This window comes from Poecilia reticulata, linkage group LG6, assembly GCF_000633615.1.
Source record: "Poecilia reticulata strain Guanapo linkage group LG6, Guppy_female_1.0+MT, whole genome shotgun sequence".
Lineage (NCBI taxonomy): Eukaryota > Metazoa > Chordata > Actinopteri > Cyprinodontiformes > Poeciliidae > Poecilia > Poecilia reticulata.
Window position 1 is genome coordinate 25,402,312 of NC_024336.1, and position 24,608 is coordinate 25,426,919.

Below are 24,608 nucleotides of genomic sequence, written 5' to 3' on the forward strand. Positions count from 1 at the left end.
GTGTGTGTGTGTGTGTGTGTGTGTGTGCGTGTGTGTGTGCGTGCGTGTGTGTGTGCGTGGTTGTGTGACCTGTCTGTCTCTGTGTTGCCCTGCGACAGACTGGCAACCTGTCCAGGGTGTACCCCGCCTCTTGCCCGAAATGTTAACTGGAGATAGGCACCAGCAACCCTCCTGACCCCACTAAGGGACAAGGGTGTAAAGAAAATGGATGGATGGATAAAAAGTCATCAACATGCTTCATTAAACAAGGTCTTTTCCCGGAAAAGTAATACAACATATACTGCATTATCTAGTTATTCACACGAAATGATACAATGATTTGCTTCTTATTTTTACACAGCCAGTGTTGAAGCCAAGACGTAAGTTTGCCTATAAAGGCGTCTCACAGCCAAATATAACCTGAATGACCTGATGGGCTTATCTGCTTCATCTACTGAGAAGACATGGTAATGCAGAAGTCTCCTAAATATTTTTGGCAAGTCCCAGCAGTGAATGTAAGAGCACAGAAAATAAGAAAACAGCAGGAGATATTGAGATTAAAACGGCTACGTCACCTCAAGAAAACACGTCTGCAGATAAGCAACAGACTACTGGGAATGCAAAGATTGGATTGTTAAGCAACAGAACATGTGGCCTTCCGACTGACAACAACTGACCAAGAATGGTGGGAGCATCAGAGTAAGAAGAGTAGTATAAGATGAATAATCAATTTCTGATAAGTACTTATTGAATATGTCTGCAAGGGCAGTGTTACAATCAGGCTTTGTTTCAGTCAGGTAAGCACTGAGCAACTGGGGCCGGCTCAGTGCATGTTTTTATAAAATGAGCAGTTCTCTCTATCAGCAGGTGAACCTCTGATAAGGATGCAAGTACATTCTAAGATGAAAACTGAGTTTCCATGGTGAAAATTGAATAGACCGCTACAAAATGTTTTGCTCTGTTGAGAGTAATTGTGATTAGCTACAAAAATACTTTAAATTTCAGCCTTAACCCTCTCGCTACGCAAAAGGAAAGGAAGATAAATAAGCTTACCTTCCCAGGTTCTGAAATTACTCAAATGTAAAACTCCTTGTTAAAAAAACAAACATTGCAGACTTTATGCTATTGTATAATAAATTCACATTAATCCAAAAGAAAAAGTTTTTTTAAAACTACGTACAGTCCAAACACTAAACATATACAAAATACATACTACCAGCAAATGAAACAAATCTAAACACTACCATGGTGTGCTAACAAAAATGCCCTTCAGTGTGGTTGTTGTTACAATGGGAAGAAGAGATAGCTGGCTATTTTTGTAAGTGAGGTGCTTAAAAGGGCTCTTTTTTTCTGTTTTTGTTGTGAATGTTCTGTAACCTCTGTGTGTGACTGCAAGTCTTGGCTAGGATTCTTTAGCAACATCATTTTATTTTTTAATTTCAATGGGATTTTCCTGTTGAAATAAAGGTTAGATAAATAAAATAAATACAGCAAAAGTAAAAAAAGATCAAACTGAAGTTGAAAGACTTTCATTTGTTGAGTTGTTCACTTAGAGCAGTGGTTTCCAAACATTTTCTGGGCCCCCTGTGGCTGTCTGGTTGAACGACGTGTGGGAGGGGGAGGGAGGATTCTTAGAGACTCCCTGCCCCTGGGGGAAGGGGAAGACGACTTTTTGGGGGCAAAATGAATGTACGTAGCTGAACATAGACAACATCGGTAGCCTACAGGCTACTTGTTAACAAGCTTAAGGTGCTGTATTTATATTGGCTAGCTAGTCATCTTTTAGCTAACATTACCTGCATCCAGAGCAGCTTTACTCAACTCAGTCGGTTAGTTTGGGGGAAAAACTGTGAAAAGTTCTTTGCGTTTTGCTGGTTTGCTGCCATGATTCTAACACACACTTTCGTAGCTCTGAACAGTAGCAGCAGGTCTCCTTCACTGCTGTACAGGTGTAAACCCAACACGAGTGTCGTAGCGCTCATGTTGCGTTTAAAGGCGGCTCGGAAAAACAGGTTACCACATGTTAACAACTGATGAAACAGTTTTGACTGCTGATAAAAGTGACAGAGGACACATATATGGGAAGTGTGGAAGCCCCTACTGTATCAAATTGACATAGGAATAACAGAGAGTTGGCCATTCTAAGGTAAAAACCCAGCGTTCATGTTTTTTGGGGGGTTTTTTTCATCCAGACAACTTCTAACCCGTTCATTTCAGCATTGCATATCTCTGATTGATGATATGCAACGCCAAATAAGAAAAGGGGATGTCCATGTCTTCTAGGCCTTGACAGCTATAACACTTGTGGAAGTTTCCCTGATAGTACTTTCTAAAAGGATTTATACATATTTAGCATTAGCTGCAGTGTTCATCACCTTCATTAAGACCTTCAATATCGTGCATGTGTTCTGTTTGGGAAACGCCTGCAGAGCTCAGCAGGATTTTTCTCCTAAGATGCATAACGAAAGCAAGAGCAGTGTGTATACGATCGGATGACAATGATGGATTTCACCCTTGCATATAATTACAGAGGAGAGAAAATGCCTGAGACAGAGCATGTTTTATTTGTTAATGGCTGAATGGCGTTCTGTTGCAGGTGCATCAGTGTCTTTCAGATGTGTTCAATGATTTTTGAGTGACTCTGTTTAATTGCACAGGCTCCCACAAGTTCTGCTAATACCCGTGTATTGAAAGCCACATGTAGCTCACTCACATGTGAAAGAAAATCAATTGGACCTTCACTTCCTCTAAGTAGCAGTTAATCTGAACGAGCACAAGTTATAGTCACGTCCCTTCCCTTACGTGGATGATTGATAAAAACATATGCACGTTATAGACCATGACTGCACTCGTATTCAGGTCTTTTCTGTGAAAGAATTCAATTAAATACCACTGCTTGATGGACTGGAAAGCTTTTAGAGTTTCCCTGATTAGACCAGCCAACCTGAGTCATGTCTCTAAATGACTCTGGACAAGCAGAATACTTCATAACTTGCCACATTTTTCAAACCGTGATGTTCCCCCTATTATGAGCCTATAGGGAGTAAAGCCAAGAGAGGATAGGATTGGGTTTTTCAAAAAATGTGCCAGGGTAAATTGTTACAGGGTAAAGTTGCTATTGTGATGAGTGCCAACAAATTAAGGTACCAGCGTGTGCCTAAAGTAACAGACAGAGACAGATCCAATAGTCAGAGGCGTGTGGCCTTAAGCTCACCTAATCTTACAGCCTGTGGTCCCTGGATGTTTTTGTGCGGCTGCCGAAGTGATTCTGAGAGCACGAAGGGACAGAAGTGCTGCTGCACACAGACTTGAGCGGAGAGGTGATGACAGGTTGCTGATCTACAGAAGAGGAAAAAAAATAATGAGCTCATGATGACACGCTCAAGACACTTGCTTCTTTGCCTGCGCTCAAACACATGCATTCACACAATGTTAGGAATTTCTCATGAGATCAACAGGTAAATAGTTCACAGAGTGAAAGGCCAGTTTATAGCACGCAGACTTCACATCCAACCAGGCAGCTCTCACGCCTCCTACCTACATGCTATCCACACACGCGCGCGCACACACACACAAGGTTAATCAAGAAATAAAAAAATAATAAACTACCTAAGCTCGAGAGCGACTGATAAAAAGAAATTCACACTTCACACACTACAAGTGGCTTGTCAACAATGTGACAAGATCACATTATCTGCACTCAGTAACAAAGCTTTGGTAAGTGTTATTACGAGCCACATAGAGAACATTGCAGTGGTAATCATCTCAGATGGCATGGCTTTGACATTATTCTCCCTTTTATTAGCTGTGAATCATCATTATAGATTAATACAAAAGAGCAAAAATAAATCGTTTCTGTTCCTTGCTATGTCAATTATTCAAAATGATTTATGTTGTATATGAACTACTTCTGGGGCCAAGAGGACAGACAAATAATTGTCAAATGTAGTAAATCCGGTGCATTAGCTGATTTACTAAGACAGCTACTAATTAATTGAATTTCACTCACATGTTATGACGAATTAGGCAACTTCGAAATCTTGCTTTAGTAATCAGAAATAAATTTAGAGATGTACCCTCAAAAAATGGATAGATTTATCAAAGTAATACTGAAACACTATGAGATTAACTTCAGTAGTCAGCATATTGGTTTGATACAAGGTCATCATGAAGGTTCTTGAAGGGTTAATAAATAACAACCAACGTTCCCACTTGAACTTCCAATTTTTGGGACATTTCCATTAGCTTCACCAACTTTCAGCTTGAAAATGTCGATGTTAAAATGAAAGTTTAACAAAATTAGCCTACAACCTGTAACCAATCAACTGACATAATGAATAGAAAGTGCTACCTGTAAAACACTTTTTGGGCATATAAGACTTGCAGTTTATTTTCTTCCTCTTTTAATATCAAATTATGCTTACCATTCAGGACTTTTACTGAAATATACTGGGTCACTTTTGTTGCCAAATGTTACGCTATAAGCGCTGGTCACAGTCTGCGACAACCTGAATGTCAAGGATAAGAAACTCCTTGATATTTCTGTCATACCTGAATCCACCTGCCTTTTTCCTAATATGGATTTTAACATTTAAGCAACTCTTTCAAAAGACAAATCACATCTTTTATTTATGACGTGACATGGTGTCTAAGTAACTTTTAGAAATTGTTGATTTCTCATACAAAAACAGGGAACAAAGTATAGTGCAAGACAGAGAAGCTGAATCGATATGACACTCATCACTTGAGGCTTCCCTCCTCCCCCCACACGAGAAGAAATCCCTGAAAACAGCATCTTTATGTTTTAACTTCAAACATGTTCAGTTTACACCGAACAAATTGTTCCCCAGAGACTGTATTCACCCTGAATGTGTTTCTCTCCTGTTTGTCACCGCTTTGATTACTGAGACTATGAAACCCTCTCAATCGATGAGCAGATGCATCTGTTCCAGCTGACAAACAGCTGAAATAGCAACATCTTTCAGGTTATTGAGGCACATGTACCAGATGCAGACTATAGCGTTGAGGTTTATGTAGGATTGCAGTGCAGGTGTGTGTGAGGATAAAACTTCAGAATCTCGACGCTTGCATTCACTTTCTACATCGGACACCTACCTGGAGAAACATTAACTCAGATGAGGCAGAATCACCTTTATCCCCTGGACCGCCCATCAGCGGAGACATCTGAATGATTAAAACCATATGTCTTCAGTCTGTGACTTATTGAAGTGCAAGGCAATTAACCACCTTGTCCCCTGGCTGACCAGTTCCAGCACTGTTGCATGAATGATGCACAGCAGGAACGACAGCATGAGAAAGCTCACGTCACATCTTTGGATTTGAGCTACTTTCCAGCCCCATCTTAAAGCTCTGTTTGTCACAATGCCTGACTTTGGTCTTGCTTATGTTAATTTTCCTCAACATAATCAAAACCAGTCAACAGAAACCTCACTTTGCATTGCAATCCTGTCTGAAGCACCACGAGAGAATTCTTGATCAGAGTCAGGCTGCACTGTGTGACATGTCTGTGCACAAACAGCCTATTATCCCACCTTTACATTCAAGCTGAGCACTCATATACAACTTTTATGAGACGTCTTGAAGCTATACTCAATCCGTTTTGTAATCACTACGGAGGGATTCTCCTGCATCCTAATATGGGGTGATCTAAAGGTTAGCAATGTTACTACACTGCACAGACTGCCAATGAGATAAACCCCACTGCTGGCCATCATTGTCTCTTGCTGGTGGCTTTGAGTCATTAAGAGTCAGGCCTCATTAGAGAGGCCATGGTGTGGTGCGTCAGAGACACTGGTTTCCCTGGTTTCAGACACATACCTGAATGTCTGATGTGTTTCAAGGCCAGAAGGACACAAAAAAGAAACAGAACTTAAAATAAATGCCAGTCACTGCTTTCCAAATTGCATTTGTGGGGAACGGTGCTTAGACTTGAGTGTTTGACTTTAACATTATAATCTTCACAATATTTAGATGCAACATTATTTGTTGCTATTTCTTTTTCACATCACCTTGACCATAGAAAAATGTTTTTGTTTGTTCCTTAACCAGAAAAAGTTCATGTCTTTTTGAGAAAAAAGAATATTATGTGGAACTAGTGAAAGAAGGATAGCACATTAAGAAACATATTTTGCAAACACCCAAATGAGAAGAAACAAAGCACTTTTTTGTGAAAAGTCAAGTCCTGTCACATCTGCAAAATATATAAGGCAATCATGGCGTGTTGTTGTGCATGCAAATTAGAAAGAAAGCATGGTGAGTTACTTTTGCTGTGACATAACTGTATATATTGATCTATTTATTTATTTATTTATTTATTTTTCCATGTACTTGTGCATCTGAGCATAAAAGTTCATTGTTCTATACATGGTCTATGGATGCTCTAGTGGGGGGAAATTAAATGGTTAATTTGATTAATTACACAACCCTACCACCTGAAATTTACAGATGGGTTAATTTTTAATCCATTGAGGAACATTTTTGAGTGACACCAGTACCAATAAAAATATTTAGAACAAAACAAACATTAGACATAAAAGTTAAATGCTGTATGACTGGTAATAATTATTAGTTGAATTTATCAGAACTTAAATTGACTACCTTTAGCTGCAGGAAATTCAGACATTCAGCATGCCAAGATGAGTCTTCATGAGTGCAGACATAGAGTCTGCATATCCCAACATGAGGTTAAGATATGATAGAGGTTACTGCTGTAACCACTGAATAGCATTTGTGTCCATTCTCAGCAGAGACACATATGTGCAGTATATATTACCTCAGAACATAAGTGAAATCCTGTTTTTATTCTCTGTATATTATTAATATAGAGGTGAAGTACTGAAGAGAAAACAAATCATTAAGCAGAACTGAGTTATCATGTTTGGCATATTTCAGAATGTGTCTTGAATATAACTGACTATATTAATTATGTGATGTCATATGATGTCACGTTTAAGCATATTCTTTAAAATATTCATAAACATGAGGAAAAATAAGCTGACAGTGCTAAATTCATGGGACATATTACGAGTGAATGTGCACATAAATCAGGAACCGTTTCAAAACCGGATGCTCCGGAGCATCAGCCCACAGCTGCAGCACTTCCATGACTTTGATTCGTGTGTGGTTGTTAAGGCACCTGAGAAAATGCTGTGCGTCGTTTAACAGGAGCTTAATTCTGCCTACATGGTTTATTCATGTGGCGACTTCTGATATCACGACTCTCATAAATCACACGGCACAGCACGCCGGACGTCCACGCGTTCGGGCAGGGCTCACTAATCTCAACACCATCTTTCATCAGAATAACCTTGCCTTAATGCGGGGGCAGGCCAACAACAGATACAGCCTACTGGAAGGACGTGCTTGTGCCTCTTTTGTTTCCTTTACTCTTGACACATAGGCTTTCTCTCCTGTACAAACACCCAGACAGGAATCCTCCCACTTTCAAACCACAGGCAATGTTGAGAAAATGTCTGTGGTTGGACTTCAGAGAAACTTCACTAGTCTAACGTTAGCTTTATGAATGGAGAATAAGTCACTCAGGGGAGGAATGCAGCGAAGCTAGGCAGCCATCTGTTCTGAAGCTGTTCAAAGAAAGAACAGAAAATGTGAAACTAATGTGAGTAAACACGGTCATCAAATATAGATAATAGAACAGAGCACATTGCAACTTTGCTCTTCTTTAGTTATTTTTTTTTACAACGTCAAACACTAGCATGCTGGTTTCTAATTAATTATATTTGGATTCCTTACATACCAGGCACAGAATCTACAGTCACAACGATGTCACCAATTACTAGCTTTTGGCCAACATTTCTCATAAGAAAGCTAATTAGCGAAACAAAACCATTTAATGAACCAAAATAACAGGATGCTTGATGTCACTTTGCTCTGGCTGCTACTCAGACTATTCACTGTGTTTGCCTCATGCCTTTAATAACCAACCCCAGGCATCACTTTGACTGTCAAATGTGTTGTAATATCCTCTGTGCTACATCTGTCCTCTCTCTGGCTGTGGCCTCCTGCTGCCACCAGGAGGAAGCACCACTCGGGCTCTTACATGGACCAGCAAGGATTTCTCTCCCCACTCAAACAATTATCCAGCCTGTGACTGATTGCGAGTAATGAAAACTGCCGGAGAACAGTTGGACATCACTGAACACATTAATATGTGAATATTAGCCTGTTGAACCTTCTGCTCTCTCCCACAATGATGATCTTCAGTGGAGAACCGAGGGTATTTACCAGACTGCATAGTTATTGCAGAGTAATATGGTTCCTACAGACCTGAGGTCAAGCTCAACAGAAGTAAGGTGCGGATGGGGAAACAAATGAAAAAGACGTATACAGGGCTCCGAACAGTGCAAGGAAAGTCAAGCCGAGCAGCTCGGGATGAAATGCTGAAACAACAGCACGGCTGCCAGGGCAATTTTACACTCCAGTAGTTTCACACCTCAGCCACCAAGCCCTTCCAACTCTGAACCTTGTGTCTTCTGCGTGTCTTCATTTATTTTGTGTCACTGTCCAAGATGTGAGAAGCCAAGCAGTGAGAAACCCGTCCCAAATGTCGCAGGGTAAGCAGTGTGTGAAGAAAAAGGAGGGGTGGGGATGAATGGAAGAGAAAAGCCACTGCACGTGGATGCACTTTGCCATTTTTACAGACCATGCTTTGAGATCTCAAGGGACTTCAAGTCAAACTTTGAAAAACATGTATCGAATAAGTCTGCACTGAGTCCAAGAAATGCACAGATCTTGAATGTAAGATTTGGGGGAAACCAATGGGTGGCGAGTTGTTCGAGTAAACGGGGAAAACTTGTGAAACTGCAAGAGTATGAATCGTTATGCTTTGAGATTGCTTCTGGCGTTCCTCAGAGGTCAATTTTGGGTCCAAACCATTTCTTTTATATGTACAGATGAAACTAGATGTGAGCACTTACCTGTAAAAATAGACAGATATTTGTATTCTCAAGGTCCAGTCTAAATACCAGAATAATCAATGAGACATATAATTCATCTTCAGAAGTTAATATTTCCTTAAATTTTGGTAGAACTGCTTTTTAAACTGCATGACTTTGGTCAAATATTTTGGGTATCCCTTTTTATAATAGTTCCTGGAATTTTGATCCATTCCTCCAGACATAACTTGTGTAACTGAGTCAGTTTTGAAGGCCACCTTGTTCACACACACCTTTTCAGTTCTGCCTGGAAACCTTGTGATGGACCCTTCAAAAAATATATTTTATTGCCTTTTACCAAATTTGTAACTAACTTGAGGATATGCTTGGGGTGTTGTCTATTTTGAAGACTCGATAGCATTTAAGCTCTAACTTCCCTAAAATGTTGCTATAGTGTCCTTTCCTCATAAGTCCACCTATTTTGTTATATGTATCAGTCCCTCCTGTAGTAAAACACCCTAAGAACATAATATTCCCAGTTGTCTACTTCACAGTTGGAATGGTGTTCTCATGTTTACTAATTTCCCCCTTATAACTATTATCATTATGTCCAAACAGTTCAATTTTACTTTCATCAGAAAATAAGACATCTCTCTAGAATTTTAAGTCTTTGTCACTGAGTGCATTACAAACTTTACACCGGATTTATATGTTGTTTTTGAAGTCATGGCTTCTTCCTTTTTAAGTGTCTTTTTTTTTTAGCAACTGTGGATAATGATGCATTTCAACCAGCAACTTCACAAGGACTTTTATTCAGGGCAGATACACAAAAACACATTAATTTCCTTTTTGAGCAGTATCAAGTCTGCACAGAGTGTTTACACTTACATTATTTGAGCCGATGAATGTGGCACGCTCCAGAATCTGAAAATTGTACTCAAAAATAAACATACTTTTGGAGGCCCATAATTCTCTGAGGCCTGATTTGTTTAGATTTTTTTTGTTGTGACAGAAGGAAGAGGTGTGTTTGAGGTGCCATTCACAGCTGTGCCTGCATTTAACTGACATGTTGTGAATTAACTTATCATAAGCTTACAGAGTAAGGACATCATCAATCAACATCAACCCTTTAACCTCCCCTCAACTATGGTGGTGCTGCACCAAGAACAACTGGAGGAAACGACACGGAAACCTCTGAAAAAGACATGAGCGCAACTTCCTTTTTCACGAAATAAACAGAAATGGAGAGGGATCAGATATTAGGAGTTGTAGGATTTTTCTTTTGTCATAGGTAAAAGAACACAAATAATTTCTCCAACTAGTATGGACCTAAGGGAGGACCTAACAGCGCTGGTGTGAATGCACCCTGAACGTACGTGAAGTGTTGTGTTTAAATTAAGTGTTAAAAAACTCTGTCAAAAATATTTTCTAATCATTCTGGCATTTCGTAAATATAAATAATTTTGCTAATATCACCTCACACTGAACAGAAGAAGCTTAGGATGTCATACAGAGAGAATTAAACATTTCAGTGTATGTAAATGTCTAGTTTCAACTTTGTTATCTTCAGGCCAGGGAAAATACCAAGATCATCGCTGTTAACAGATGACATTAATATGTTCAGTTCTGAGTGGCTCACAAAAGAAGAGACAATATTTAGAAATTGGTCAATGAAAAATCTGATTGATAAGAAATCAATTGAAAAAAAATGACAAAGATACAAGGCTGATTGAGTATATATGTATAAAAAAAGTTTATTGTTTATTATTAGCAACAAAATAAGCTTGAAACCTCATATAAAGCACATGACAAATGAATGTGCAACAAATATTTCAGTACTGAAACAGGCTTACTGTGTTCTGAACCACGAAAGAGTTCAAATTCTGTACTCTGCATTGATTTCGCTATTTTTAAACTACTGTGTGAAAGTATTGGGCAATGCTTACAAGGGTCATCAGTAGCTACATTATAGAAATTAGCAGTAAGGATGATTTATAACACTGGTTACAAAGACAACACAAGTACTCTTTTCCTACATTTAATAACAATAAAATTACCAGTTTTGGTACTTTGTCATAATTAAATTACAATATGCAAAGTCATGTTTCATACTTTTATAACAAAAAGATCCATGACTTAGTTAAAACAGCATTACCAATTCAGTATTTTAATGAGTGAAATAAATAACTTTTTTTTCATATAAATGTCAGTAGCTATGTACTTTGAAATGAGTATGATTTTGTTGTACGTTTTAACATGTATGCCTCAGATGTGTATCAGTCAATTAATCAATATGAAACTATAATTATGATTAAAGTTTTTGTCTTTACAGATAAAACTCATATTACGGTAAGTCAGAACCAACTAACCATAATTACAACATTTTCTGCAGTAAAATATACTGTTTGTTGAGTTGTAGTTTCCTGCTTTTGAAAAGCCAGCATGTTGTAAGTCATGCAGAATGAGTTCACAAATTGATGTGCCTAAAAACAAAATTATTTGTGTAAAAGATGTTTTGATGAGACTGTGTCACTGCAAAATTCTTATTTACACCTCTGTATCAATAGTCATTTCTTTCACCAGTATGGAAGTCGTCCATGCTCTGATGCACAAATGTAGCAGCACAGATACTGACTTTTACACCTTGCATTAATAATAACCAGAATCATACACTAGCTCAACACAATTTTCCCCGAAGCTTGGGTAGACATTAATTTATTTTGCACACACTGTCTGCTTTTCTGTCCATCTCAGATGAGCACATGAAAATGAAGCACTCTGCTAGCATTTCTGTGCAGAATTGATTCATGGGTAATTCATTGCTCAGATGCAGAAATTTTTACATAAGTGGCAATGCATCTAAATCTGCTGTTTTAATAGAGTTCTGTGGTATGACTCTTGTCATAACATAGGGACCAAAGTTGTCATGGTCGCTACCCAAAGATGTCCTGCCTTAGTCTTTAGCACTGAGGTGTATGAAAATGATGTTGTGCCTTTCCACTGTCACCACATTCTTCCTCAGGAGAAGAGAAAACTTGACTGTTCTGTATTTTAAATCATTCAAGTTTACACCAATAAAGTCCATTAAAATAGACTAACTCATAGTCAGTAACCAACAGTCTATTTAGATAGTATTTAACACACATCACCCAGGAGATGCCGATGCCTTTTTGGCTGACAAACTCAGCCCTTTTTTTCATGGTGTGAACTGGGAGGAAGAAACCCCACCTTACCAATTTGAATGATTATACTGACTTATAGGTCCATAACCCTCAAATCCATGATTATTAAATGTTTTGAAAGATGGATCAAAACATTTATCACATCCAAACTGTCCACTAACCTGAACCTGTTACAGTTTGCATACTTGCCAAGCAGATTCAGAATGCCATAGCCCTCCTCCTCCACAGGATGCTATCCTATATGGACAAAGGTGAGAAAACCTCTGTGAGAGTGGTCTTAGTGCATTACAGTTCTCTATTTAATACTATATTACCTTCTAGTCTGGTGTCTAAGCCTTGTGCCCTGTGACTGGACTCTTTGCTACAGTTTCTTGACATGCAAATCCCAAGTGGTTTGGCAGATTCACCCCACTTCAACCCCTCTTGGCACTGGATTGCACCAGCACTATGTAGTCAGCTTAAGGAATGTGTGTTTTCTTATTATCAACCAGGCAAGTAACTTATTTATCAGCGATTTTGTTGAGGCATGGTGCCAACTGGGATCCAGAAGACTCATTCATCCAAACATCACAGTCGGTTGGACAGACAACTGTTGCCTCTTCTCATTCCTCGGAGCAACCCAGTCCAGTTGTGAGGATGACAGGGTGAGATTTCTTTCTCAGAGAGAAAAAGAGAGTTAAAGAGCTGAGCTCTTTAACTCTTTAACTGCCTGCTATCCTGCCTGCTGGCATAGAGCCTAATAATCTGAAAGTGCATCCAGTTTCCCAGTGGACCTGAGGTGGGAGAACTCAGTATTACTAAGATGATTTGAAAATTGGTACATAAATCCTTCTTGTATCCCCTTTTTAGAATAAGATAACAATTGGATAAAAGTGGAGATCTTTTCATTCAAGGTTTTGTGAAAATCTGGTGAGGCATAAAGAACTATCTGAGTCGAGGTGGAAATATTGTTGGTTGTTCATCCTTATAATAATTGTTATCTTGGTTTCTCGGTATATATTTCAAGCAACTAAATATTTATAATTTTGTGAACACTTTTGTCCATTAAACATATGAAACTGCATGTTATTTGCATAGTTTACCTATTTATAGTAAAAAGTCTGCCTGTCATGATGTGTGGAAGTTGTGGTGCAACTATATACAGGTGGACTGGCATGTCAAGTATATTTGAAGATTTTGTAACTTTGTATTAAGAAAATAGAAAGTTACAAAAACCACAGGGACCCAGAGCAGAATAAAAAATAACAAGAAGAAGAAAAGAAACAGCAAGGATATCCAGGAGTATGTGGGATAGACGGGAAGTAACAGGAGGAAACAGCCAGGAGCAACTGAGAAAGAGGTGCTCAAGTAATGGGAAGTTGAATACTGAAACAATAGACCTGAGCTGACTAGCTAGCTGACTAGTCTGCCTTCTGAAGAGATTAGAAAGGCAGAGTGAGGAGAGGGAAAGAGAGAGAGAAAGTGGCACAGGGGGCAAGTGAGAGTACACAAGAGATTAGGAAATGACTCTAACACTAAAGAATAACTAGATCTACGAGACATGATAGACTAGATTAACAAGGAATAACACCAGAAATAAGCATAACTAGAAACACTAGCAAGGACTGAACTAAAGTGAAATAGAAACAAGAGTGAGCAAAGAAACAGACCAAGGTACACCAAATAACAAATAAACCTCAAAACTAAAACTACCATCGTTTTCTATGCACAAATATGTGCATTTGCTTATTTTTAACGACCCTACTCAATTGTGCATTTTGTTAAACTGAGTATGCCACATTGAAAAACAGTGCAGTATTACTTTATGTTGTAAATCTGCTCTTAATGTACAGTCTCTTGTTCTTATTTTTTACCTTTCTGTAAATCTGTGTGCCACAATTCTGCCTGTGACTTTGCAGCTGGTACATCAAAGGATGTTTCTATTCCATGTAGAGTTATTTCTTAGGGTTATGTGTTGCCCCCTTTTTCAGAGGACTGTATGCATTCCCATTCATTTACTCAATACCCTGAAAGTGTTTTTTTTTTGTTATATGCTCTTTGTCTGTCACAATTAAATCTACAGATGATTGTCTTTCAGAGAGGAGAAAGTTTTCTGTCAACAATTGTTTCAATTAAAAAAAAATAGAAATTGCAAAATTTGTCAGTTTAGTACAACACTCTACTTTTGTTGGACTTATGATTGTTAGACATTTACTAAAAAGTAAAAAAAGTAAAAAAAAATCAAGAATATCATAAAACGAGCATGCTGAAGTGGGTACAGGTTAAAATTTGTAATTAATATATGAAATCAAACAGCAGTTCTCTTTGTGGGATGGATTTCATGTTTTCAACCAAGTTTCCTGGATTGGCTCAGAGACATCTTCCACACAGAGAAGTTCAAACTGAAAACCTTATCTGGTTTCAATAGTTTCTATCAAAAATTGAGAAAACTTTAATGTTTCAATTTGCAATGCTATTTGGTGTTTTAAGACAACACAGGGCTATAGGAAACTTCAGTAATATTTGTCAACAGCATAGCATTTGGGCCCTTGCAAAGCGTCAATAGAGAAACCATGAATATTGTGACAAGAAACACAGGAGATGCTGAATAATGAATTAATGCCAAAATAAAAAATAACATACACATTTATACCAATTTTAAAGGTCAATTTAGTGTATTGTTTTAAAGATAAAGCTTCAATGCCAGAAAAAGACGAAATACCTCTTGTACTATAAACAAACAGGCGTCATTCTGCAAAGGGATTAATTTAGTTCTGATGCTAAAGATATGTAACGACCAATCACTGAAGAAAATATGGCACATCTATAAATCAAATACTGTACATAACCTGCGATTACTTGATTTGTAAATACTTTGCCACAAAAATATAGCATTTAAGCTTCTATTTGATAAAGGAAATAGCATGAAGAGAAAACTTTAGGCACTATAAATAAAACTGCAACCGGACACAGCTGGACAGACTGAAAAATGCAGAATAAACTTCATTTTTTATTCTTGGTATAAAAGGAGAGCCTTTGGAATTTCTCACAAGTCAGATGTGGTTTCATGAAGGAGAGGTTTCATGTCCAAAAATAGTCATTTTAAATGAACTTTTTGTGTCTGTGTGAAAGCTACATCTCCTACACCCCTCTTTAGATCAGTAGTGTACGCCCACTGCTCGTGTAGCACATTAACCTTCTGGTTCACTAGTCAATGACTGCAAGTGGAATGACCTGCCATCATGATTATTAAATCCGAAATTATGCTCCTGCTGCATTAATGATGCAACCAGGTGATCTCAGTTTGGTGAAACGAGAGCTCCATCAACTGGATTTGCATCAAAGATGGATGCACTTTTTTTTTCTTTTCTGTTGCCAGCTCAACCTTTCAAATGTCCTTGAATCCACTTGAACAAAACACATCTACTTAGATTTAATGCATCAAAAATATTAAAAATGCATGCTGCAATGCCCAGGCTGATGGATACAAAAGTATCCATATTTTCAGTGAATCCAACAATTTATTTTATAATTAAGATGTCATAGGTAATCGCTGATAAAATTACATACATTTTTATGGTGTACAAATAACAATTTGTACATCATAAAACAATTTAACAAACATGTTAAAATGTTATAGCTCTTTAAATAAAACCTGAATAATTCACTCCAACTGACATCCCTTGAAATGACAACATGGTATCTTAGTTCATCTTCCAATTACCTGCTCATCTTTTAGAAGTTGGTGTTTTTCTTGCCTCCTACAAGCACTTAATCTTTTTTTTTCTTTAACAGATTATGTCATATTACAATTGTGTTCAGGCTTTTAGCTTACAATGGTTATAATTACTACGATGTCTAAAGTCAAGAAATATGTAAAAAGCATGAAAGAAAGGGCGCACAAAGAAGCACAGAACACAGCCAGAAGTCACAAAACAGAGATGACGTTACCAGGGTCGTATTTAGAAGGATGTGGGCTCCTGGACTTCAGCTAATTTATGGGCCCTGTTCACAAAAACATTTGGGGGATGTAAGCAAAAATGATGTTTATGTTGTGTAAAACATGATGACAACCTGCATCATTTTGAAGTTTCCAAAACCAGAAAAAAGCAATACGTGTAAGAGGTATAAATTGTAACACTAGTACAATACACATAAAAGTCATTTGAACACATATATGCACAAATAGGAATAACCTTACCAGCAAAACCAAATCCTTTTGCTCTAGAGATTCACATAAAGCTTCAATTGCATGACTTTCACTTGGTAGAAACTTCAGAAGGAGCTCCTGAGAGTGTCCTTCAGGTGACACATATCTTAGGATGAATGTAAGTTGAGCAACATGTGCAATATGTAAAGTCGAGTTAATAACTGACATTGAGAAGTTTTTTGCCCATTTTCACTTTACTGGATGTTTCTGATAAAACACAATTACTCTTTAGTGGAATGAAACTGTCACGCTTTAGGAGAATGATACGACGGGGTGCCTGCACCAGCATTGGAAACAGGAGTGAGAAGAATAAATGTAACCAGCTGCAACCGACAGCTGGCATTGGCATTTTTCTCTATGTAAAGATTTTAGACAGAGGTAAAGCTCCCTGATCTAGTTCTGTATACCCACACCTTGATGGGTACATATGAGCTGGAGTCGATCTTCTTTGCCAGACCAGCACTATCCTTAGGAGCTACGGCTTGGCTTGTATTGCTAATTCCCTTGTTTCATTATCCTAGGGCAAGAAATATTTCAAACAAAATATTTTTAGTGAACGAGACATACTCTTCTCACTTTTGCAAATCTCACCCACTCTCCTTACATAGCACAATATTTCTGGAAACAAACTGTGCCCTTAATCTCTACCACTAACGGCATAATTTTTTCAGAAATACCTTTTAAAAACAAAACAATGTTCAGTTTCCAGCAACAGGCATCGTATTTCATTTATGATCAATTTCAGTTGTAGAGACCTGAGGATCAAGAAGTCTAGAAAAATGTGATGGAGCTACTTATCCATCACTGAAAAAGGTTGGTGTGACTTATTTTTTGCTTTTTTGGTTAAAATATATGATCTCATTAATTACATATAAATTACTATATACATTTATTTCATTATATTTCACTGGTCTTAATATACTACGGGACTTGTTATCAACTTCAGTTGATAATTTTCATTCTGAACAATTCACTATGCATGAAAATATCCTAAAAATTCAGTACAGCCTTCTTGCATTCTGAAAGCCTTTCTCAACGTTCTAAGCCTCTTTTCTCTCTCAGTTTTCATATAGCTGTGGCCAGCAGAAGTGCCTTATGCTGGAGCTGAAGATGCCTCTTATTTGTGCCCCAAAACTTAACCTCTTTGTGCAGGTTTGAGTGTGAAAGCATCACCTGCAAGGCGCAAGAAGAGATGGGACGCTCCACTAAGCTGGTGTATTATTCATGAGTCACTCCTGTTGAGAGGGCTGTTCTTCAGCATCCAAATCCCGGCTGTGGTTCAATCTGTGCTCTATTCAGTTTTCTGACTGCTGGCCATTGATCACAAGCAAGGTAACCAATGCTGAACAGGTACGGGAGCTTTATGGTAGGGAGCTTGAATCGCATCACTGATAGAACAAAGATCCATCAGCAGATGCTGGAAATGGTCCAAGTTTTTCTGCCGTAGCTGATCAGGGAATCTGAGGGGAGATGCATCTTGGCCATTTGGTAAGCTGTAGAAACGCAGCATGTGGCTGAGATGAGACACCAGTATGGTGAATGTCACATATTGATTAAAGCAGCAGCTGAAAAGAGGGCATGGCGTTCCATGCATTTCCATGTCGGAAACAAATTTCATAGAAAATATCTGCAGCACCAGGAAGCATAAAACAAACAAAAAAAAACCTGTAGTAAGGTCTGTCTGTGAAAGGTGCCAGAGGCAAGTATCACCTTCTAATGGGCCTCATAATATTAATGGACAGTTGAGCACAGTGAATCATTTGTCAACCTTAATCGTCTATCACACATCGAGAACCAAATGTGACAAGACCACAATACTTTCCCGTCTAGATGTGTCAGGATGATTATCTTCAGGCTGCAGAAGAACTATTTAATACGACATGTGAATCATTATTATCATATCTGTTAGCCCACTGAGATGTGGTCTACAGCCGCACTGACAACTTCCACAACAATATGTGACCTGGAGACTTAAGTCGAGTCATAGACAAAAAAATAATAAAAAATCAAGTCAGTTTGTTAACAATCATGTTTTTAATTTTAGTTATCTAAGAAATCTTGAAAACTGCATTGGATTTTGTCTTTGCACAACACATTTCAAATATCTACGTTGATTTATTAGTTATAAATGTCACAAACAGATGATGCTAAGAACATTTTTACAGGCAAGCAAAAAAAAGTTTTTCTTTGAAATACTGAAAATATGTGAAGCATGCCTGTTCAATATCTATTCCCTGTGGCACTCCACCTTGTTACATGTAACTTAATTTACAAATGCATTTGTGATATGCTTTTTTCAAACTTTATTTTAGGTGTCCATTATTTAGGCTGTCACCTGGTGTGAATTTAATGTCACTCTAGCCATTGAGGTTTTTTTTTTTCTGAAAAAGGCCTTGGTGTGTCCTGGACTAATTTTCCACATTTCATGTGTGACATCTTGAAGGTTTTCACTTTAGCTCAAAGAAAAAAAAATCCCTTTCTATAATCTGACTAATAAATTATTGCCTTTTCATATCTAAAAATTTTTTTAAAGTGAATCAGATTCATTTTGAGTCCTTTTCTCAATGTCTCAAAATGCTCTTAGAGCCTCTCAGTACCTTCTTGATGCTGTCAAATTAGCATTAAATATTAAATTTTGGCATGTTTCTGACAGGACCATATTTCAATTCTCTGCTTCTTCTTAGTAACCTCGGTACTCAGAAAAGAAGATTAGCAATAGTCTCTGTGATGTTTGAATAATTGATCAAATCATTTTTAGACTCCACACTAATTAGTAGCTAAAGCTCATATGCAAAGCCGAGGCAGGGAGTAAACTATAAGCGGGAAAACATATAACTGAGATGGAAAATGGGATTTTGCTGTCCAAGGCACAATGTTGAATAATAGCCTTATCAACAAAGCACAACACATCACAGCATGCTGAGATGTTATCACAGCTCATTTCCTCAGTTCATCCTGTGTTTCCAGCCGAATATGCGTTGTTCCCATATCCTTGCACTGCTACCAACATCCTATAAACAGAATACTCAGGTGCTCTGGCAGGGGTCTTTTCTGAAGACAGGGATGAAGAAAGTGGCATGGGTAAGCACATGCATCAGCAGTATTAGCAAAAAGTCATCAAACTCCCACAGGGGACGTGCTTGTCATTAAAACAAACCAGAAAAGAACTGATCAGTGCATTAATCAGGGATCACCCGCGTGTCCATGGCGGGCTGTGGTCCGTGGCACTCCTGTCCTGGGCTGCACCTGAGGGACGGCGGTGGGGGATTAACGTAGCTCCCCCCTGCAGCTTCAGTATCTGAAATCTGCCTGAGCTCATCATTTCTGTGCCTCGCTAAGAGACCATGGCTGGATATCAAGCTCAGGCAATCTATTCCTCCGCAGAGTGTTGGCTGACCAGCATCAATGCCACGCATTGTCAAATTATTAATTAAATGCATGCAAGCATAATCAGATGCAGACACAGCCAGACCTCTGGGACAGCAATTGAAGCAGAATCTAAATTGCAAACGTCTTGTTTTTCTTTTTTTTTTTTTGTGTGTGTTCTTTTTCAATGCCAGCCAGCTAAGCTGTTTTAAGGAGCAAAACCGTGTGGCTTTTAAAATTTAGCATCACTTTGCATTCATTCAGCTATGTTGTGATGCAAAACATGCACAACCATGACTTTGCTTTGATGATCAACACTCAAAGGAAAATTTGTGCTAATTCAAAAAACTTGTTTGTTACAAACGTTTGCTGGTTTTTCCGGTCAAAAAAAAAACAAACCCTACACCCCTCAGGCTATGCATAAATTTGTCTACATATATAGGACAGATGAGATGCAGGTGCATGCAGTGCTATATATTGTTTTCATTCCCTCTCTACAGTTCAAAATGTAAATGCCACAGCTTTCAGAACTAAAGAAAACTCTGCCTCCTGCCTCCGAATATTTCATTAACTTTTGTTAATGTAGTTGCTATGGCTCCAGGGTATTTGCTGAATGCTCATAGTACTTTTGCGGAAATAATAAGATCTATCACTCACTGCTGAGCAAAAACAGCTTCATTTGCAGAATAAAGGTCATTCTCGCTGTTACTTTTGAGAAAATCTGACGGAGAATGGCACGGTGTTCAAAACGCACCAAACCAAAAGAAACTACTCTGAAATATTACAGTCTATTGAGGTGCTCACATGTAATCTGGAAAATCAATTTCATATTTACAGGTGTGTCATTAGAATGTCATTGATAGGTTACTTTGGTCATTTCGTCTGAAGCAGTGAAACTTATTTTACAATGATTTCTCATCTACAGTAATATATTTCAAGAATTTAATTCTATTCATTGTGATGATGTGATGGCTTACAGCTGATAAAAACTCAGAATTAATTTCCTCAGAATATTAGAATACTGCATAATAGCAAGAAAAGGGGATTTTCAACACAGATATGTTGTGTTGTAGCCCTAATGGCCAACACCATCATGTGGGAGACTGCTGACTTGACAGGGTAAAAACACAAAAGGTCAGGAGCTGGTTGTCAACATAGTGTTCTATCCATGCACTCAACTTTCATTAATTGAAAGTTGAGTGGAAGAAAAACATGTGGCACTAAAGGCGCGTAACTGGCAGGAAAAGCCCAGAGTCTGAAGGAAGAGAGGAGAGCTGTTCATGTTTCCACCTGCTCAACCTCTTATGGAGTTGCTGATTGCATTTTCTTCTTCATCATCGGGACTTCAGCTCCTCTTCACATCACTAACAGTAGCAATGCTAGCTTTAATAATCATAGTATTGCTGTACTTGATGGGGGGATAAACTAGTCTGACATATCTAAATCCCAAAGAGAATTTATGGTGTAAGGAAAAAGATGAGAGCCAGCAGAGCAGACAATGCAGATGAGCTGCAATAAAGAACCCGGTTCTTTTAACGCCTGGTTCTTTTAATCTGGTTCTTTTAACACCACAGACTCCTCCTTGCTGCGCTGCATCAATGCAGTAATTAATGCAAAAGGTACCCTGACGATTACTGTACTGTGCATATAATGTACAGTACTTTTCAGTATTTCAAAAATACTTCTTTTTTTTTTTTTTCAAGAAACCGGATTATTGGGTTCCATTATTTGTAAAGCAAAATTATTTTTTTAAAAATCACAGATATCTGGAAAATATCGCTGTTTACAATAAACCAATTCAATATGAGTTTACATTTTGAAATAAATTATATCAACATTTTAGTTATATTATAATCCTTTGAGATGTACCAGTGCAACGTTGAAATGGCTTTTTTTCAGATTTGCCCTTGCCAAGAAATTAACTCAATTCTAATAGTCAAAATTGTAAAATGTCAAAGTTATTCTGGGAGCTCCCTGTAGGAGAAGCTGCTGAGGGCGAAGCAGGCTTAAAGGAGACAATATTTCTAAACATATATGAGGTGCTGGCAAGTGTTTTCAAATCCTTTAATTCGTAAGAGATGAAAAGATTACTGAGCTTCTGTCTGAATTAGGAGCTGATCAAACATTAATTGCACGTATTAAAAAAAAAAAGAAGGAAAATACTGTCTTGTATGTGTCAAACAGAAATAGAAAATTGTGGACCGTTTTCACAGATTTCGTCTCTAAATTACCACGTGAACGTGTAGAATCCAATCCCCACACCATGGAAAGCAATTTTCCCTGTTTTTCATTAGAAGATGTTCTGGTGAAGTAAGAAAGCTGTCAGCCTTTTACAGGCCCGCTCTTTCATTAATCAGCACTAATTAAACATATTGATTAAGCCAAACATAGGGATTTCCAGCTGAAAGGCTTTACTAGACAGTAAAACATACACACACACACACACACACACACACACCCACACACGCAAACCTTCATAAAATTCATGAGCAACCTTTGCACTCTTGTAGGATCCATTCGTTTGGAATAGCTCAGAAAAGTAAGACAGAGGTGTCTGCTCACTTCTCATTAAATAATGTCATAATTCACGTTTCAATGGCAAATTTTGTCCTTGGCTCTCTCCTGAGAGAGCTGAAACCGCTGAAGCTGAACTGAGTATCAATTTGCTTTCACCATCGATGAGCGGAAAAAACAACAAAAAAAAAAAAAGAAAAGATGTTTGAAATCACAGTTTCAACCTCAAAGGACCACCAGGTGGTTTACAGCAACAACCTGCAAATCACAAGATTTAATGAAAAGTCACTTTTCCTGAGGGGGATGGGTTTAAAGCTGCAAGTTACTTTACAGTGTGACCAAATGCACGCTGTGCCCCGGCAGACCGAATGAAAAGGCTGCCTGAGGATCCAGAATAGACTTTCATTATAAATAATCCAACAATTCAAGGAAAATAGGGTCGCGTTCAATTTGTTCTCATTTTTTTTAATACTGATGAAACTTTAAGAAGTGTAAAAATAAAAAGTTAATTGAACATGATGAAAATTATTTTATCCGTTATCACACTAATCCGGCACTGCTCTCGAAGGAAAGAGTAGTGGTGGTGTGACAATTTTTCAGATAAAATTTCAAGAGAAAAAGAACATGTTAGTTTTTAATTAGGTACTGTGGAAAATAAGTTTACCGAAAGACAAATTTTGATTAGCGTGATGTCAGGATTGTTTATGAGGGGTAAAAATAACGAAAAAAGAAAAACAAGTACTTTATTAGATTAAAAACTTCACAAAAATTAGGAGAGAATTGATGTTCCACACTAGTTGGCTCTGAAAGTACTGAACCGAAAAACCATTCAACGAGTCGGAGAGCACAAAAATGTAAGAATTTAAATTACTTTAATAATTGATTTGAAATTGTTGTGACAATGGGATTCCTCATCTAACATCTTAATACAACGGCAAACAATATTTAAAAGTTAAACATTAGTTTCAATAATGTGAATTATTCATTTGGATTTCTGAGGATGTTTTTTGTTTGCCTAGTTATGTGGGGAGGGTGAGGATGAGGGAAACCAAACAATAAATCATTAAAGACTAAGAATGTTTATCCAGAGTAGTTAGAAATCTACTTATTTATTTAAAGCGCCTTATTTAAAACATTCTTTTTTACAACTACAACAAACATTACACCAATGCACACGCAAAGTGTCACTCTCAGGGTCAAAATGAAACCTGCGTGGCTCTGGTGCCGAGAAGCATTAGCGATGAATGACTTCATGACAAATTGCTATAATGCAGAGAGCCCATGCAGAGCATGTGCTGTAATATATGCAGCTCCAACAGGGCCAAACAACACTATCTACAGCAGTGATTCTGATTGCGTGGGTGTGTGTGTGTGTTTATCTGCGTTGTTTGCATTTAGCTGGGATTTGGTTTAAAGAAAGAAAAAAAAAAGATAGATTTTACAAAGGACCATCTTGGGCTGTTTATTTTTTCCCACAGAGAGACTCAGCCGCTGTAATGATTTCATTATCACACAGTGGTGCATGTCTGCTCGTTGGAGACTAATGCAAGTTTAATCAGCTGCTTCAGCTTGAACTCTATTGTCATCTAGTGGCTCAGGGATGACATAGCATGTCTAATTTCTAAATTCAAAATCACCGCTTTTCCTATAAGTCTTAGAAAATGAAGCATTTATTTAACCAAGGTTTATAAACGAAATGGACGTGGGAAAATGTCCGTTTAAACATTCAATACGTGGTTGAAAATGCAAATTTATGAATCAACCAGATTCACAAAACTTCTCAGAAATCCGGAAAGCACACCAAAAAAAAAAAAAAAAAAAGATAACAATAAAGCAGCTCGGATTAATAATTCACCCTGCAACACATTTTAGACTCGTTAAGTCTTCAGGGGCTCCAATTCAGCTTTTACATAGCATAAACACATCTTCAAACTAGTACTTTTCGTGGCAGAGATGACTGAGACGCAAATGAAAACATCACATCGGCGAGCACGCTGCAATAGATTTTTAGGACTCTCTGGGATGATACAGCCTTTTCCTCTGGCAGAGAAAACACATTTCCAGGGATAGACTCGCCAACAGTCTAATCAAATAGGAAGCTAAACCAGCAGCAGCGCCAAAAAACACTGCACCGCAAGTTTATACGTGACATCGACAAAACGACAAAAAAAAAAAAAAAAAAAAGACATAGATTTGTCACACGCTGGCAATGATGGGACTGCCACACATCATCAGTCTCCTCTTTTTGACTTATTCAAGCCCGGTTTTTGGGACAAAAAGGCATTTAAACTCACCGTCGCTCGAGAAACCTGAAACTGCAAGTTGTCGCCCCACAGAACAGCAGAAATTAGTGCCTCCACTGCCCGACACGGAGCTCCATATGCCGAAAGTGGGAGCGCAGGTAGTTTGTGGAGTTCAAACTGAGCAGAAGTCAGGTGTGAGTGAGCGCCTCCGCCTCCTCCT

At 38.1% G+C, this 24,608-nt stretch overlaps 1 protein-coding gene across 8 annotated transcripts in view; it reads right to left on the reverse strand.

The window, feature by feature from the left end:
* Nucleotides 1-24,608, reverse strand: part of megf11 (multiple EGF-like-domains 11) — a 107,804-nt gene extending 83,196 nt beyond the window's left edge. For 6 of the 8 annotated variants that reach the window (XM_008412216.2, XM_008412213.2, XM_008412212.2 and 3 more), the window contains exons 1-2: nucleotides 24,440-24,608; nucleotides 3,194-3,318 (exon numbers count right to left, since the gene is read on the reverse strand). The gene's annotated coding sequence lies outside the window, so the exon portion shown is untranslated. Of the gene's footprint in view, nucleotides 1-3,193; nucleotides 3,319-12,237; nucleotides 12,314-24,439 lie in introns of all 8 variants that reach the window. The other 2 variants (XM_017305509.1, XM_017305510.1) reach the window with 2 other exon arrangements.